General features: G+C 57.4%; 1 pseudogene; it reads right to left on the bottom strand.

Annotated features, from left to right (window-relative positions):
• Positions 1-501: 501 nt before the first annotated feature.
• LOC135405244 (zinc finger protein 208-like) overlaps positions 502-9,358 on the bottom strand; it is a 328,696-nt pseudogene continuing 319,839 nt past the window's right edge.

Genomic DNA, 9,358 nt, shown 5'->3' with positions numbered 1-9,358 from the left:
AAAGTTGTGGGGTTACTTGCAAAGTTTTTGGTACAACCAATGCGGTTGAACCTGGTGGGGAAATTTGCCCTTAAATTGGATTTGGCAGATCTCATGAGTGTCTGAGGCAGAGGCCAACCCAACTGGAAAGAGCCTTTCAAGGGTGACTAAGATGTAACTAAATTACCTTTTTGGGAGGTGGGGAAAGCTGATGTCAGGAATTAAATTTCCTTATGTTAAGCTTAGTAAAAATATAATAATATATAAATATTAAAATTCTTTTTAATGGTCTTATGGGGTTTTCACTGTGCTTAAGTTCGTACTTCTGAGTGTTTGATTGTCACAATAATGGACAGCTTTGTAGTGTTTTTTTTTTTTTTTATTTTTCATGTTTTGATACTTTGGTCAAGGCATTAACATTAAAAATCATTCAAAATTTTAATTCATCTTCAAACACTGAAATAGATTTGTAATGAGGTTAATGAGAACAGTAGGGGGGGGGAAACCCGAGCCCAAAACCAAAACAACCCCAAAAACTGTTCATTTTTCCATTGTATTTTAAACAAGGAAGTCTGTAGAGCAGCAGAAAACAGGACACGTGGGCAGGTGTGAAAGTCAGACTGGGGCTTGTTGCACTGGTTCCAGTGCTCTTTGCTTCAGTGTAACTGGTCATTTATCGAGGAACAGGGTAGTGGTGAATTTGGCTTTCAGACTAAAATGATGTTAAAGTTACACATATTCAAAAGAATAAACTGATGTTGGAGTGCAGATACTCAAAATCCTGAAGACCTTTTGAAACCTTTTTTGTGTGTCAGTCCTACGGTCGAAGCTCTTCCCACAGTCGGGGCACTCACAGGGCTTCCCTTAGCAGTGGGTCCGTTGGTGTTTGGTCAAGGTAGAGCTGTGGGTAAAGCTCTTCCCACACTCCCCACACTTGTAGGGCCTCTCCCTGGTGTGCATGCGCTGGTGGGTGACGAGGTGAGCATTCTGCTTGAAGCCCTTCCCGCAGTCGGTGCAGCGGAAGGGCCTCTCATCCGTGTGCGTCCGCGCTCATGTCTGAGGAGATGAGAGCTGGTCTGAAACCTCTTCCCACATTTCCCACAAGTGTAAGGCTGTTCTCCGGTGTGGATGCGTTGGTGGGCGTGAAGATTGGAGCTGTGCCTGAAGCTCTTCCCACACTCCCCACACGTGTAGGGCCGCTCCCCAGTGTGGATGTGCTGGTGGATACGGAGGTGTGAGCTGTTCCTGAAGCTCTTCCCACATTCCCCACACGTGTAGGGTAGTTCCCCAGTGTGGATGTGCTTGTGGGAGTGGAGGGTGGAGCTGTGCCTGAAACTCTTCCCACATTCCCCACATGTGTAGGGACGTTCTCCAGTGTGGATGCGCTGGTGGATGAGGAGGTTGGAGCTGCAGTTGAAGCTCTTCCCACATTCCCCACACCTGTAGGGACGTTCCCCAGTGTGGATGTGCTGGTGGGTGCGTTGAGTGAACCTGTCACTGAAGCCCTTCCCACATTCCCTACATGTGTAGGGCCATTCCCCACTGTGGATGCGCTGATGTTGGATAAGCTTGGAGCTTTGCCTGAAGCTCTTCCCACATTCCCCACAAGGGTAGGGCCGTTCTCCAGTGTGGATGTGCTGGTGGGTGAGGAGGGTGTTGCTCCTGCTGAAGCTCTTCCCACATTCCAAGCATTTGAAGGGCTTCTCCCTGCTGGCAGGCTGCTCAGGGACCACCAGCTCAGAGCTCCCCCTCAAGCTCTGGCCGCCTTCCCGGCACAAGCTGGCTCTTTCCTCCTCAGAGCACCCTGGGCTGGCTTTGGAGCCCCTCCTGCGGGGGGATCTCCGGCCCTTTCCCTCCCCGCTGCCTTCCTGCGCCGGGGAGCCCTTCAAAACGGCCTCTCCCACCAGGGTCTCACAGGGGGATTTGTCCTCCGGGCTCTCCCTCCTCAGCTCGGGGCCTGGGGCAGGAAGCAAGAAGGACAGGCAGGGGATTTGCCTCCGGCCCACAGGGAAGGCCAAGGACATCCCCCCAACTCCGGCCCCGGCAGGACGGCGGCGCCAGCGGGGTTGTCCTGCAGCCGGGGCCATGCTCGGCTGACAGAGCCAGCACAACACCCGCCCAAAGGGACACTGACTTCCTCCTCACCTGCCTGGGGGGCCCAAGGCATCTTCCTCTTCCTCGCAGCCTCCTCCTCCATCCGACCAAGCTCTGGGAAGGACAAATCCTGATGGGGGGAAAACAAGGGCTGAGTGCATTGGCCTGGGGGTTCCTCCTGCCCAAGTCCATCTCTAGAACTCACCGAGCATCCTGTGACCAGAAAAACCTCCAAAACAGCAAGATTCAGCCTAGAAAAACCCAAACCTCTGAGATTCAGGTAAAAACCCCCTCAAAAATAGCAACAAGACCCTCGCCCCCCAAAACTGTAAAAAGCTGAGATTCAACTAAAAAACTACTCCAAAATATGAAGGTTAAGCCAAAGAAATTCTCCCAGGAGTCACCCCTCTCTGGTCTCTCCCCTCTGGGGTTGGTAACAGCTACTCTTTCTGAGATGCTGGTGGTCCCACTTAGGGATGCTGGGAGTATCGGTGGTCCCAAGGGTTCCTTCTCCTCTGACTCTCGCTTTCGGGGTGCTGCGTTCCCAGACATTCCCCCTCTCCAGGTTCTCCACTTCATTGTCCCAAGGATCCCAGGGGTCCCCACTGTGCAGGCTTCCCCTTCTCTGCGTCCCCCCTTCAAGGCTCCCCGGGGGTCCTGGGGCTCCTCCCTCTCCGTGCTCCCCCCTCCAGGCTGCCGGGGGTCCCCCAGCTCCGCCATCGCTCCGCTCCACCCTCCACACTCGGCAGCTCCCGGGCTCCACACCTACCCCCGGCACTCCCGGGGGCCCCAAACCCACTGTGTCCCCCCCGCCGGCACCAGGCTGACAATGGAGCCGGCGGGGCCTGACCCAGCAACACCAACCCCCACTGTGGGGGGGACCTGCATCCCCCCACCCACCGCCGGGGCTCTGCCTCCAACCCAGCCTGACACCCCCAAAAAACACCTCCTGTCCACCCACAAGAGCCGCCAGGGGTGGAGCAGGAACAGGAACAGCAGGAGAACAATTGCCCCACATCCCATGGGTGCCTAGGAGGGGGGAACTCATCCCAAATATCCTTGGGGGAGCGTGCGGGGTCGGGACATACTCGGGCTGCCAGCACAGATTTCCCTGCAAAGTCTGCAGTGAGTCAAGCTCTGGAGAGGAGATTCTGTCCCATGCATGGGATTGCAGAGAGGCCCTCAGGTCCCCAGCAAGAACCAGCAACAAAAAATGCCTCCCTGAAGATTTCAGAGGAAGTATCCTGTAGGGAGGGGACAGTGTCACCCCACCAGGGCAGGGCTGGCAAGTGGGAGGCTGCTCCAGGGCTCTGCAAGAGGCCCCGTGCTCTGCTCGGCCCCACCACTGGCTGGTACCAACACCCCCGGCTGAAGACCCAGCCCTGGGCAGCTCTGCACAGCCCCAGCCTCGTGCCCAGCGCCTCTTTCCTGACCCACACAAGAGCTTACCGGCCCCCCCAGGGCTCCCCTGCTGCTGCCTCTGCTCCTGGCCCTGCCTTTGCTGCTCCCTTGGCTGGGGCAGCGGCTGCAGGGGGGGGATGGCAGCAGCTTCAGCTCCACGGCACTTCCTGGGGGGAGCTCAGCCCGGGGATGTGCTAACACCACACATTTACAGACTAACCTTGGAGATATATATGGACAGACATCTCTATCACCCTGGGGATAGAGCCTCAAGCATGTGCTGCCATAGGAATGGGAATCACAGAATCACAGAATCAGCCACGTTGGAAAAGACCTCTGAGATCATCAAGTCCAACTCTGGATCCAACCCTGCCGTGCTTCCCAGACCATGGCACTGAGGCCACATCCACTCTCACCTTCAACACCTCCAGGGACACTGACTCCACCCCCTCCCTGCCCAGCCCATTCCAAGGCCTGATTACTCTCTGGGGAAAAAATTCCTTCCTAATATCCAACCTAAACCTCCCTTGGCACAGCTCAAGACCCAGCACTCTTGTCCTACTGCTGCTGCCTGGCACAACAGCCCCACCCCCACCTGGCTCCAACCTCCTGGCAGGGACTTGCAGACAGTCAGGAGGTCTCCCCTGAGCCTCCTCTTCTCCAGCCTCAACACCCCCAGCTCCCTCAGCCTCTCCTCACACCACTTGTGCTCCACTCCCTTCCCCAGCCTCGCTGCTCTTCTCTGCACCTGCTCCAGCCCCTCCAGGGCCTTCCTCAACTCAGGGGCCCAGAGCTGGACACAGCACTCCAGGGGTGGCCTCACCAGCGCTCACTCCAGCCCAACAATCACTTCCCTGCTCCTGCTGACACACTCTTCCTCAGCCAGGTCCCTCTGCAGAGCCCTCCTGCCTTCCAGCACATCAACACACCCCCAGCTTGGGGTCACCTGCACATTTGCTGATGAAATGCCTGGTTCTGCAGCAGCTGTAGATGCTCAAGGGGCAGCAGGACCAAGTCAGGGGCCTGGGGAGGCCTGGGGGGCTTTGAGGTTCAGGAGGGTCCTGGGGGAGCTGGGGAGGGGCTTTGGGGCTTGGGGGTACAAACCAGGACAGACCAGAACAGACCAGGACAGATCAGTACAGACCAAGACAGACCAGTACCTCCTCACTGCTCCCCAGATCTCTCCTGGAGCTGGGCCACGTTGCCCTGGGACACCTGAGCCCCCACAGTGCCCTCCCAGTACAGCCCAGTGCCCCCAGTACAGCCCACTGTGTTCCTGTCCCAGGGTGCCAGGTGATCCCTCTTTGGGGAGGGCTGGAAGGGATTTGAGAGGAGGCTAGGGGAGATTTGAGGGGGTGGTTGGATAGGAATTTGGGGGATTTTGGGGTGCTTTGAGTGCATTTAGGGGAGTTAAAAGGGGTCTTGGGAGGTCAAAGGATCTGTAGGGAGAGGGGATTAAAAGGAAAAGGGGGGTTGGGAGACATTTGGGGGAGTTAATGATGTCTAGGGGGAAAGAGGAGGGGCTGCACCAAGAGCAGGTGAGTCCTGATACCCCCTTGGGGTTCCCAAGACGTTCTTGGTGTCCCTAATTCCCCCCTTAACACCCTGAGACCCCCCTGGTGTCTCCAATGTCCCCAGGGCCTCCCCATGGCCATAATTCCCCCAATTCCACTGTCCCCACACCCCTCCTCATTGTCCCCACTGTCCCCAAACCCCATCCCTGATGTCCCCAATCCTCCATCTCCCTCCAGGAGCCCCCCCTGGACCCTCTGACCACAAAAATGCTCTCTCCCCCCACAGTAACAGAAAGACCAAGGGCATCTGGGGACACGTTGGGGACAGTTGGGGGGCTTTGGGGGGGCACTGGGAGGGACTAGGGGGTTACTGGGGGATTACCAGGACACACGGGGAGACACTGGCAGGTTACTGGGCCATACTGGGGGTTACTGGGTGCTCACTGCAGGATCACTGGGCCATACTGGGGGGCAGTGGGAGGTCACTGGGACACACTGGCTGGTCACTGAGGGGGTCACTGGGCCATACTGAGGGCCAGTAGGAGGTCATTGGGATATACTGGGGGCACTGGGATCCCCTTAGTCGGTTCTGCTACATCTTCCCCCTGGACTTTTGGGGGCACCCACAGGACCCCTCCCCTGGGGGCTGGGAGATCCTCTGAACCCCACTGCTGGGCTTTAGGGGACACCCAGGCCCCCCTCCTTTGGGGCCTCTGTGTGCTGAGTTTTGGGGGTCTCTGGGGTTCAAGGGGAGAATTGGGATCCCCTTTCCTTGGGGTTGGTCTGCTGGGCTGGCAGAGGTGCTATGGTGGGATGAGAAATGGCATCATAGGAGTTTTAGTTGGCCGTGGCCAGGCAGGACTGACACGGAGACACCCCAAAATCCTCTCAAAACCCCTGAAATCCTCTCAGAAATCCACCCCTGGACCCATCGAAACCTCGTCAAAGACACCCCAAATCCTCTCAGAGACCTCATCTCCCCCCCAGGATCCCCTAAACCCTCTCAGTGACCTGCAAAACCCACCTGGGACCCCCCAAGCCCTTTCAGGGACCCCAAAAACTCCTTCGGAGACCCTCAAAACCGCCTGGGACTCTCGAAATCCCTCTAGAAACCTTCAAAACTGCTTCAAAGACCCTCCCCCAAAGCCCCCCAGGACCTCCCAGTTCCCTCGGAGACTCCAAAACTCCCTCAGGGATTCGCAAACCCCTTCAGGGACCTTCCACCTCCCTCCTAAGTCTCCTCAGGACATCAAACCCCTTCAGAGACCCCCCCAAAACCTCCTCAGGGACCCCTAAAAGCCCCTAAGAGACCACAAAGCCACAGAACAGCAGAAGAGCTTTCTGTAAAGGAAGGGAGCAAAGAAGGAGGAGACCAAGGAAAAACTGAAGCAAAGTAATAAAATCATCCTCGCCCTTCCAGTTTTTCCTTGATCTTTTTGTCACTTTTCTTTTTTTTAGGGTTCTTTTTTTGGTTGGGTGGTTTTGAATTTTTTTTCCGAGAGGCTTTCACAGGAATCGAATCACCCTTCCGGGTTCTTGGGAGGCCTCCGGGCCCCGCGGCCCCCGAGAGGTTCCTCCGAACCTCCGAACCCCCCGCGCTAAACCCTCCCGAGCCCTGCAGCCTTTCCCCCCACAGCCGCGCTCCCCGCAGCCCCCGAGGGGATCCCCAGACCCCGCTCTCCCGCACCCCCCGCCTGCACTCAGAGCTCACCGACCGACCCGCCGCCATCACCGATTCCCGGCAGCCAACGCGGCAGGGGCGGGGGCGGGGCTGCGGGGGCGTGGCCGCGCGCTGATTGGCTGCGGCGGCGTTCTCTGAACGCGGTGCGCGCGCAGCCGGGACTCGGTGATGGCGGCGGGGCCTGCGGTTCGCTCTGAGTGCTGTGAGTCCCCCCGGGGGGGCTCGGGAGGGTTTAGCGGGGGGGTTCGGGGATAACCGAGGAGGTTTTGAGGGGTCCCTGAGGGAGTTCGGTGTCCTGAGGGGACTCAGGGGGTGGTTGAAGGTCCCTGAAGGGATTTGGGGGTCTCTGAGGGGGTTTTGGTTTCTGAGGAGAATTGGGGGGTGCCAGGTGGGGTTTGGGGGTCTCTGAGGAAGTTTGGAGGTCCTGGCGGGACCTTTTAGGCAGTTTTGGGGTCTCTAGGGGGTTTACGGGGTGTTAGATGGTTTTGAGGGTTTCAGAGGGGGATTGGGGGCTCCCTAAAGGGGACTGGGGGGTCCCAGGTGGGTTTTGCGGGTCACTGAGAGGGTTTAGAGGGTGCTGGGGAGGGATGAAGTCTCTGAGGGCATTTGAGGGGACCTTGAGAAGGTTTTGATGTGTCGAGGAGGGGCTTTCAGGGGTTTTGAGGCCATTTTGGGGGGTCCCCTAAAGCCCAGCAGTGGGTCCAGGGGGTCCCCCAGCCCCAAAGAGGAGGGGTCCTAGGGATGGCCCCAAAATCCGGGGGGAAATGTACCACATCCGGGTAAGGGGATCCCTAGACCCCAGCATATCCCGGTGACTTTCCAGTGACCCCTTCAGTGACCACCCAGTGTGTCCCAGTGATCTCCCACTGCCCCCCAGGATGGCCCAGTGATCCTGCAGTGAGCACCCAGTAACCCCCAGTATGGCCCAGTAACCTCCCAGTGTCTCCCTGTGTGTCCTGGTAATCCCCCAGTAACCCCCCAGTCCCTCCCAGTGCCCTCCCAGTGTCCCTCAGTTCCCCCCAGTGTGTCCTGGTAATCCACCAGTAATCACCCAGGGCCCTGCAAAGCCCCCCAACTCTCCCCAATGTTTCCCCAGATGCCCTTGTTCTTTCTGTGAGTGTGGGGGGGGCGTTTTTGTGGTCAGATGGTCCGGGGGGGGGGCTCCTGGGCTGAGATGGAGGGTTGGGGACATCTGGGATGGGCCTTGGGGACAGTGGGGAGGGGTTTGTGGACAGTGGAATTGGGGGTGCCTGGGGGGAATTAGGGCTATGGGAAGTCCCTGGGAACATTGGAGACACCAGGGGGGGCCTCGGGGTGTCAAGGGAGGAACTGGGGACACCAAGAAGGTCTTGGGGACACCAGGGGGGGTCTCAGGACTCACCTGCTCTTGGTGCAGCCCCTCCTCTGCCCGCCCAGGCCTCATTAACCCTTCCCAAATGTCTCCTAACCTCCATTTTCCTTTTAATCCCCTCCCCCCATAGGTACCTCTGACCCCCAATGTCCCCAAGACCTCTTTTAACTTCCCTAAAGGCACTCAAAACCCTCAAATCCCCATCCAAACTCCTCAGATCTCCCCAAATCTCCCACAGCCCCCCCTCAAATCACTTCCAACCCCCCTCAAAGAGGGATCACCCAGCACCCTGGGACAGGAACACAGTGGGCTGTACTGGGGGCACTGGGCTGTACTGGGAGGGCACTGGGGGGTGGCTCAGGTGTCCCAGGACAACGTGGCCCAGCTCCAGGAGAGATCTGGAAAGCAGTGAGGAGGTACTGGTCTGTCCTGGTCTGTACTGGTCTGTACTGGTCTGTACTGGTCTGTCCTGGTCTGTACCCCCAATCCCCAAAGCCCCTCCCCAGCTCCCTCAGGACCCTCCCACTCCCCAAAGTCCCCCAGGCCCCCTTCAGGCCCCTGACTTGGTCCTGCTGCCCCTTGAGCATCTGCAGCTCCTGCAGAACCAGGCATTTCTTTGCTCCCCACAGGGTCTTTCCCACACCCAGAATGGAATCTGGAGGCAGCAGGATGTGCACAGGGCTCCCATTTCCTACAGTGCAAAGGGGCTGCAGGGAGTGATTCCCCTGCTCTTGCAAATCTGCCAAAACCTGCAGGGCACAGAAGTGGGAGCTTCAGGAATTTGCTGGCCTTGGGAGTGGAGCTCACAGGGTATTGAGAGGAACATATCCCTCAAATACAATCTCTCTGCATGCACAATATCTGTATGAACAGACAGATAAAGCAATAATCAGATATATTCTGTATCATATATATGGTACACATTCTATAGAATCCATCCTTAGGTGTTGTATGATAGATCTATAAGATATTACACATAATAAGCAATAATAAGGCAAGTGTCCTCCTTAGGGACACCCCCTCCCAAAACTACTGGCTGGGTTTGTTCCCTGGGGGTCTCTGCAGCAGCAAGCACAGCCCCACACTGACTGCTCTGGGCTGTGCAGGCATTTGTGGTTCTGCCTGTCTCACACACACACACAAAAGTCTGGTGTAGTGCTGCCCTCAGGAAACACCCCCACCCTTGCTCCAGCTAAAGCCATGGAATTTGTCTTTGTTTCCCTTGGGTTCAGGGTCAGGCTGTGCCTGTGTCCAGCCCAGAGGTTCAGAAAAGCATTTCTCCTCTCCCACTGCAATCTGCTGCTGCAGACAGGACCCAGGCACTGGTGGCACTGGGAG

Source organism: Pseudopipra pipra, chromosome W, assembly GCF_036250125.1.
Source record: "Pseudopipra pipra isolate bDixPip1 chromosome W, bDixPip1.hap1, whole genome shotgun sequence".
In the NCBI taxonomy this organism is placed as follows: Eukaryota; Metazoa; Chordata; class Aves; order Passeriformes; family Pipridae; genus Pseudopipra; species Pseudopipra pipra.
This window is presented reverse-complemented; position numbering and strand designations above follow the sequence as displayed.